The sequence below is a fragment of the Heterodontus francisci genome, chromosome 1, assembly GCF_036365525.1.
Source record: "Heterodontus francisci isolate sHetFra1 chromosome 1, sHetFra1.hap1, whole genome shotgun sequence".
NCBI lineage: Eukaryota > Metazoa > Chordata > Chondrichthyes > Heterodontiformes > Heterodontidae > Heterodontus > Heterodontus francisci.
In genome coordinates this window covers 130,543,714-130,550,510 of record NC_090371.1, presented here as the reverse complement: position 1 = coordinate 130,550,510, position 6,797 = coordinate 130,543,714, and positions in this window count along the sequence as shown.

Here is a 6,797-nt window from a genome sequence, read left to right as displayed (position 1 = left end):
CTGGCAAAGCCAGTTGCATACTCTGCCTGCTTCTCTCTGTTCAGCAAGAGTACAATGATGTCCCCTCTCCTAGCATACAGAGCCTTTGTCATCTCTCTGATGTAGCACTGAATAGAAAACTGGGAGGTGTAGGTATGTTGCCTGTTCCAGCCTGGGAGGATCCCGACGTGAAGAAATTGATGGCCATAGTCACATTCACAGTCACTGGAAGCATTGTCCTCATCAATGACCTTCCCTCCAACATAATGTCAAAAAGTGGGAATGTTTGCTGATGATAGCACAGTGTTCAGTACCATTCACAATTCCTCAGATACTGAAGCAGTCCTTGACCTCATGCAGTGAGACCTGAACAACATTCAGGCTTGGGCTGATAAGTGGCAAGTAACATTTGTGCTACACAAATGCCAGGTAATGACCATCTCCAACAAGAGAGAATCCCCCAGCATCAATATTCTAGGGGTTACCATTGACCAAAAACTTCTAAGTGGACCAGACATATAAATACTGTGGCTGCAAGAGCTCATCAGAGGCTGGGAATTCTGCAGTGAATAACTCACATCCTGATTCCCCAAAGCCTGTCCACCATTGACAAGACACTAGTCAGGAGTCCGACAGAAAACCCTCCATGCCTGGATGAGTGCAGTTCCAACAACACTCAAGAAGCTCAACATCATCCAGGACAAAGCAGCCCACTTGATTGACCACCTTTAACATTCACTCCCTCCACCACTGATGTATAGTGGCAGCAGTGTGCACCATATACAAAAGCAGGACAGCAATTCACCAAGGCTCCTTCAATAGCACCATCCAAACCTGTAACCTCAGCACCCAGAACGACAAGGACAGCAGGCAAGAGGGATCACCATTACAGGCAAGTTCCTCTCCAAGCCACACAGCATCCTGATTTGGAAATATATTGCCATTCCTTTACTTTTGCTGGGTCAATAACCTGGAACTCCCTCCCTAACAGCACTGTGGGTGTATCTACACCAGGTGGACTACAGGGTTCAAGAAGGCAGCTCCCCACCACCTTCTCAAGAGCAATTAGGGATAGGCAATAAATGCTGGTCTTGCCAGTGATGCTCACATCCCATGAACGAAGAAGAAAAGAAAAGTAGTCCCAGAAGACCTAGGCGGATAAGGCCTCCTGTTGAGAGCCCTTTCCTCCTCCTTCTTTCTCTGCAAGTATCTTGTCTTCTTATGTGTTGCCTATGCACCATCTCATTCTCATGCTCAGCTTTCCCACATGCACCACGACCCGTGCAGACTTCACCAATTGTAACAAATCTCTCAAAACACCCAGTCTTTCCACAAACTCAAACAGAGCCAGTAGAAATTAATCAGCAATTAATCTGCAAATTGTTGATCATCCCTTTAAGTAGTACTTGTGGCATGTCCTTCCTGTGGCTGAACACATTTTCAGCTGTGCGTGTTTAAACGAGGGTGTTAGCTGAAACGCCAAAGCAAAAATGACAGTGCTAGCAGAGTTAGTTGCTGACTGACACCACGATCTACCTACTCTGCATATTTCACCAAGATGGCGTTCGGCGAGGGCCATGCTGGATGTGAACGGAAGTGCTGCGAATGCCATTTTGGTACTAAAATGGCACCATAGTGCTGAATCTACTGGTGTTACAGAGCCAAACTTTGCTGCACTGGTCTCCACTTGGCTGAGCAGTACAGAAATGTAATAATATGAAGATGTACTGTCTGTAGTTAATTAGATGCAAAGAGTTGAGAAACAAATCAGATGTATCTAACATACTGAGAGTTAAGCCAGTTTTCTGCTTTTGAGAACACTAATAAAGTTCATAAAGTTATTTTCTGTAAAGCAACAAATTTTGAGTATTATGAACTACACTGAATCCCCAGTTTTATAGTATTCAGTGAATGAAATAAAATACTAGTAATCTAGTACTTCTTTGATTTTTGGGATTCAAATGCACTGCCTCCAAGTTTTAATTTAGTTAGAATTTAAATACAATTTCATGCTTTTGTTGTGTCTTTGCAAGATTTGAAGTACTGATATACTGGGTCTTATAAAGACATTAGTGAAATTTTCACACTTCTGTCTCTTTATAAGTGCCAGGACCAATGCAAGAAAAGGAAGTAAAATTCACAAGCTAAGCAATTCAGCTGTCTTAAAGCACATTCCATGTTAGTTGCTATAAATTCCCTACAATTCTAAATAATAATTCATCACAGCTTAGAATTTACATTGTCATGCTGTTTGAATGTTAACTGTGGGATATTAACATTTTTTGCGAGAATTCTCATTTTTCCTTAATCCCAATATTTAGCTGTATGTAGAAATCTTCTGGCTGCAAAGTGGGTTCTCTGTAGTGCAACAGAATTAAATGAATTAAGCAGGTATTTTTTTTCTTTGGCCTCCTTGTCTCGAGAGACAATGGGTAAGCGCCTGGAGGTGGTCAGTGGTTTGTGAAGCTGCACCTGGAGTGGCGATAAAGGCCAATTCTAGAGTGACAGACTCTTCCAAAGGTGCTGCAGATAAAATTGGTTGTCGGGGCTGTTACACAGTTGGCTCTCCCCTTGCGCAGGTATTTAAACCCCTTTATTTCCATAGTGGAGGTCAGGCTGGGGCTAATGTTAAAATTTCAATGTAAAATGGAGGCTACCAGAGCACGAACTGCTAGATTTGCTGGCCTCAAGTATGAAATGAGGGAAATGTGGGTACCTGTTGCTTGGAGATCCAATTTAGTTCCTTCCTTAATTGTAGAGCCTAAGGATTCTGATCTCACAGGGCCTGCTTGTAAAAGGAGATTGTTATCTGAATAGGAGCAGTTAAAAGAATCGCTAGAATTATACAATTATCCCATCAACATGCAGATATAATCAGAACATTGGATGCTATAAAATAATTGAAATTTTATATGTAATCGTGCCTGCCATATAAACCCAGATAACTCTAGCTAATAATGATCAGTTGATAGGCAACAACTTGTGCAGCAGAACTGAGAATCAGACAGACCCAACATGTTAGATAATCAGATAAGAAAATAATATTGATTCTCACCTCAGGAATCCACGCTCAGCTACAGCCACATCCAAGTTCCTCACCCCTGCCATGTGATCCTCTGTAAGCTGACTCATACTTTCAGGTGTGCACACTTTGGATGAAATTTTGTGGCCTTAGTCCCTGCCAGAGTGGTGAAACCATTTGAGGGTTGAGAACCCAATTTGCTAATTGGCAGGCTTGGCTATGGCTTTTTCCTTGAGTCATGGCATTAGCATCCTGTCTTTGGTTCCCTGACCAATCAGGGAGGGTGGGAAGGATGACGTGTCCATTCACTCAAAGGAAGGATTTCTAATTAAAGGGCCATGAAATTGGTTACAAGGGCTCAGCAACATGGATTTTTGAGGCTGCAGTAACCATTGGCATAGACAGGAGACCTGGGAAGGTTGCTCCCTGGGTCTTTCACTCTTACCTGGAGGTCCTGCTGCAGGATCTGAGGGACTCCAGTGAAGTGACCTCTCCCAAGGACAGGAGGAAGAGAATAACCTCTCCAACCAAGCAGCGGTGCATGAAAGTGACTGAGGAAGCCAACAGCAGGAATGTGGTCCCCCAACCTGGAGACAATGCACCAAAAGGATCCAGGACCACAGCAGGGCATGACAAGTGAGTGACTTAACACTTTTGGGTGCCAAGCCCCTTAGTCTGACATTCCTAGCATTCACCTGTACAGCATGCCTAAGGATAACACACCTTGCAGCTACACTCAATTTTCTTTCTCCAGGCACCTCACATCCCATCTGAACAGCCAACACTTACGCTCACCTTCATCCTAAAGGCCTCTCGCACCTATGCCTCAAAGTCACCCTACACAAATGGTGTACTTCCCTCCTCTTCACAGAAGCCATTACGAACACTCACACTTCTCTGCTTTCTCTCCTTGCAGTAGAAGAGAACACACAACTTGGTGAGAGGCAGAGACTGGGTGTTGGGGGAAGGGGTGTGGAGAGGTGGAGGGGTTGGGGGTGGCCTCCCGCAATGACAGGTACCCTATCAACCACTGGCAGTGCATGCTCACCTGGCCCACTGGGAAAGAGGTCTTGTTGCAGGAGGCTGCAGATGTCAGCAGCGACCTGTCATGATCGCCTGAGCCTCCTGAAGCACTGGTGTTCAAAAATGTTGGGAGAGTTGATCCTCTGCCTTTAGACCCTGTTTTGGAGCTCTTGCCTCCAGCCAACTGGATCTCTGTGTCCATCTCCCTCTGCCCTGTGGAGCGGCATGTGGCTGAGGGGAAGGCAGCAGGTGCTAGTGTTGCTCCTGCAGCCACTGTTGCTATTGGTGTTGATGTTACTTCTGCTCTTGCCCCTCATCAGAGATGCAAGTTACAGCTGCATAAGATGCCATGCAGAGGTGAAAGCTGGCAGCAGAGAAGTACAACTGAACTAGTGTGAAGTGCTCGACAGGTGAAGCGCCTTCCAAGAACTTGGCAATCACCTGTCAAGCAGTGATAGTACTCTCTGGGAAGAAAATCTGTGAGCAGCAGCCTCTCACTTGGCCATGGCTGGAGCTCTTCAGTTTCACTGATCAAAGCCTTCCTAGCTTATCAGTTTCACCGAAGAAACCCTTTCTGCTGTGCATTCACCCTGGTGACCCTGGCAAGTTGCTAATAGGTCAAGAAACAACTTCCCTGGCTGTCAATTCCAGGATTAAGAGTTAAAACAGTACTGAATTGGCTTCTTAAGTACCTTAATTTCTTACCTGACAGATCCAGGGGGGGATTGCCTGCTCACCTTCAATCCCACCCCAGTGAAGTGGGCAGAATTTTAGGGAATTTAACTCCCTGCACACACTCAAACCCGGCTCCCCTTGCCTGGGAAAATTCCACCCCCCCACCCCCCGCTTTATTCCTGAGCATCAATGTCTTGATTTTTTAAGTCACTTGGACCCTTAGTAATGAACATTAAATTTTTTCTGTGACTTAGGCAGGCATTCTGTCATTCTCCTGCATACTACAGCAGACCTGCAGTTCAGATAATACCAATTACTTGACACGAACAGGTCAATGAAATGATTGAGTCCCGCAAGATAAAAGAAAATTATTCAGAGTTCCACAATTCAAAACAAAATAATCCCAGTATTTAATTGTCCTATCTCCTCTGTATTCAAGTGGCCTGCTGGACAATCCAGCAAAGGCACCACAACGATCACACAGTAACTGAATAGGCTGTACAGCCCTGTACCCAAAGAGGCACACGTGACATCTTGAACAAAACATAAATTCAATTAACCTTCCTCCTGAAGCTTCCTCTTTGCAAATGGTGCTATATGTACTAGATATCTAGACTACAAATGAATTGGGCAGTTGGCAACAAGCCCAAAGCAATCGTTATGTTATGGATGAAATAACACATCTTAGATCAGGGAGCCTGCTCAAAATAGCACTTAGAGAGCAAATGCTCTCTGCCACCAGCTTAATCAACAGGTAAACTTCTATGTTTCAGTTGGGGTGGAGGGAATCTCTTAGTTAGTAATTTTGCTGATAGAATAGCATAAGGCCAAATTTGGTATGGTCGAAGTAAGAAGCTGATAACGGCAAAACTAGGGGAGAGAGAAATCTGTCTTTCCACTTCTATGATTGTGTTTTAAGCTTCTTTCTATTTGTTTTTTTTAATATAAATATAATACGATAATATAAGGATAAGTTGAAATATGGTACATATGTTCCTGAAGTCTTCTGTTTACAGTAAGTTTAGCAGTGGATAGTAAGGAACACTGTGAATAAAAGTGCTGGCACCATTCTTCATTTTAACCTGATGACATTTTCATTAAATGCTCTCTGGAATAACTATTTCTATCTTCTGATGTTATAAATGCTCAGGCAAGAAAGATGAAAGCTGAAAGGAACTGAAGAATTGGTGACAAAAATTGAATAGTAAAATATATTTGTCGTATAAAATTCTAATGACATTCGCTATATTGTGTCCACATGTTAAAACTCAGCAGATACTCCATATTCATTCTATATGTCTATATTACTGAATTATTATGAAATGTCAATAATCATTTAGTTTGTTGGATTTAGGTACTGAGCTTGGATACTTAATGGGATTATACAAAAGTAGTATTATTTAATGTGGGCATTTTGATGAATAGTGAAAAACATTTGCTTACATCCACATTAATGTGTGTGCTTTATACACTGAAAAAACATATCTGCATTTATTATTGCTCACTTCTCATATATAATATATATCAAGAATGACCATAATACTGGGGTTCCTATTCAATATAAAAATGCAATATCCAGTTTACATTGTATTTTTGGATATTATTCTTCCCTTGAGATTAATGGTAAGATTTGGAGAAGCTGTACAATTTTTCTATAGATATATTTTATTGTTGTTTTCAAAATTAAATCCTCATTTTCAATTGCAGATAAGGCTTTATATTACCAACCATAAAGCATACTTAAGGGTTTAGACCCTAGTATAGCTACACAACATGTAGAGCAGTATCTCCTGGGCAGTTTATATACACAGGACTTTCTAGAGTGTTAGACTGCAGACACTTAAGTTATATTATAAAATCAGATATATTAATTAATTATAATACACAGTTTGCACTGATGCAAAGCTGAAACTGCTTTATATTGATACAAGCTGTGTAATGCAATTCAAGTGTGAAGTCACCCAAATAAAATTCAGGCAATTGATTCCCTAAGGAATAGTTTCGGGCCTGGAGGATCTGCATCCCTCTAAGTATAACAACACCCCAAGATGGATAATGCTTTTATGTCATATCACAACTTGCTGACCAAGATCACATT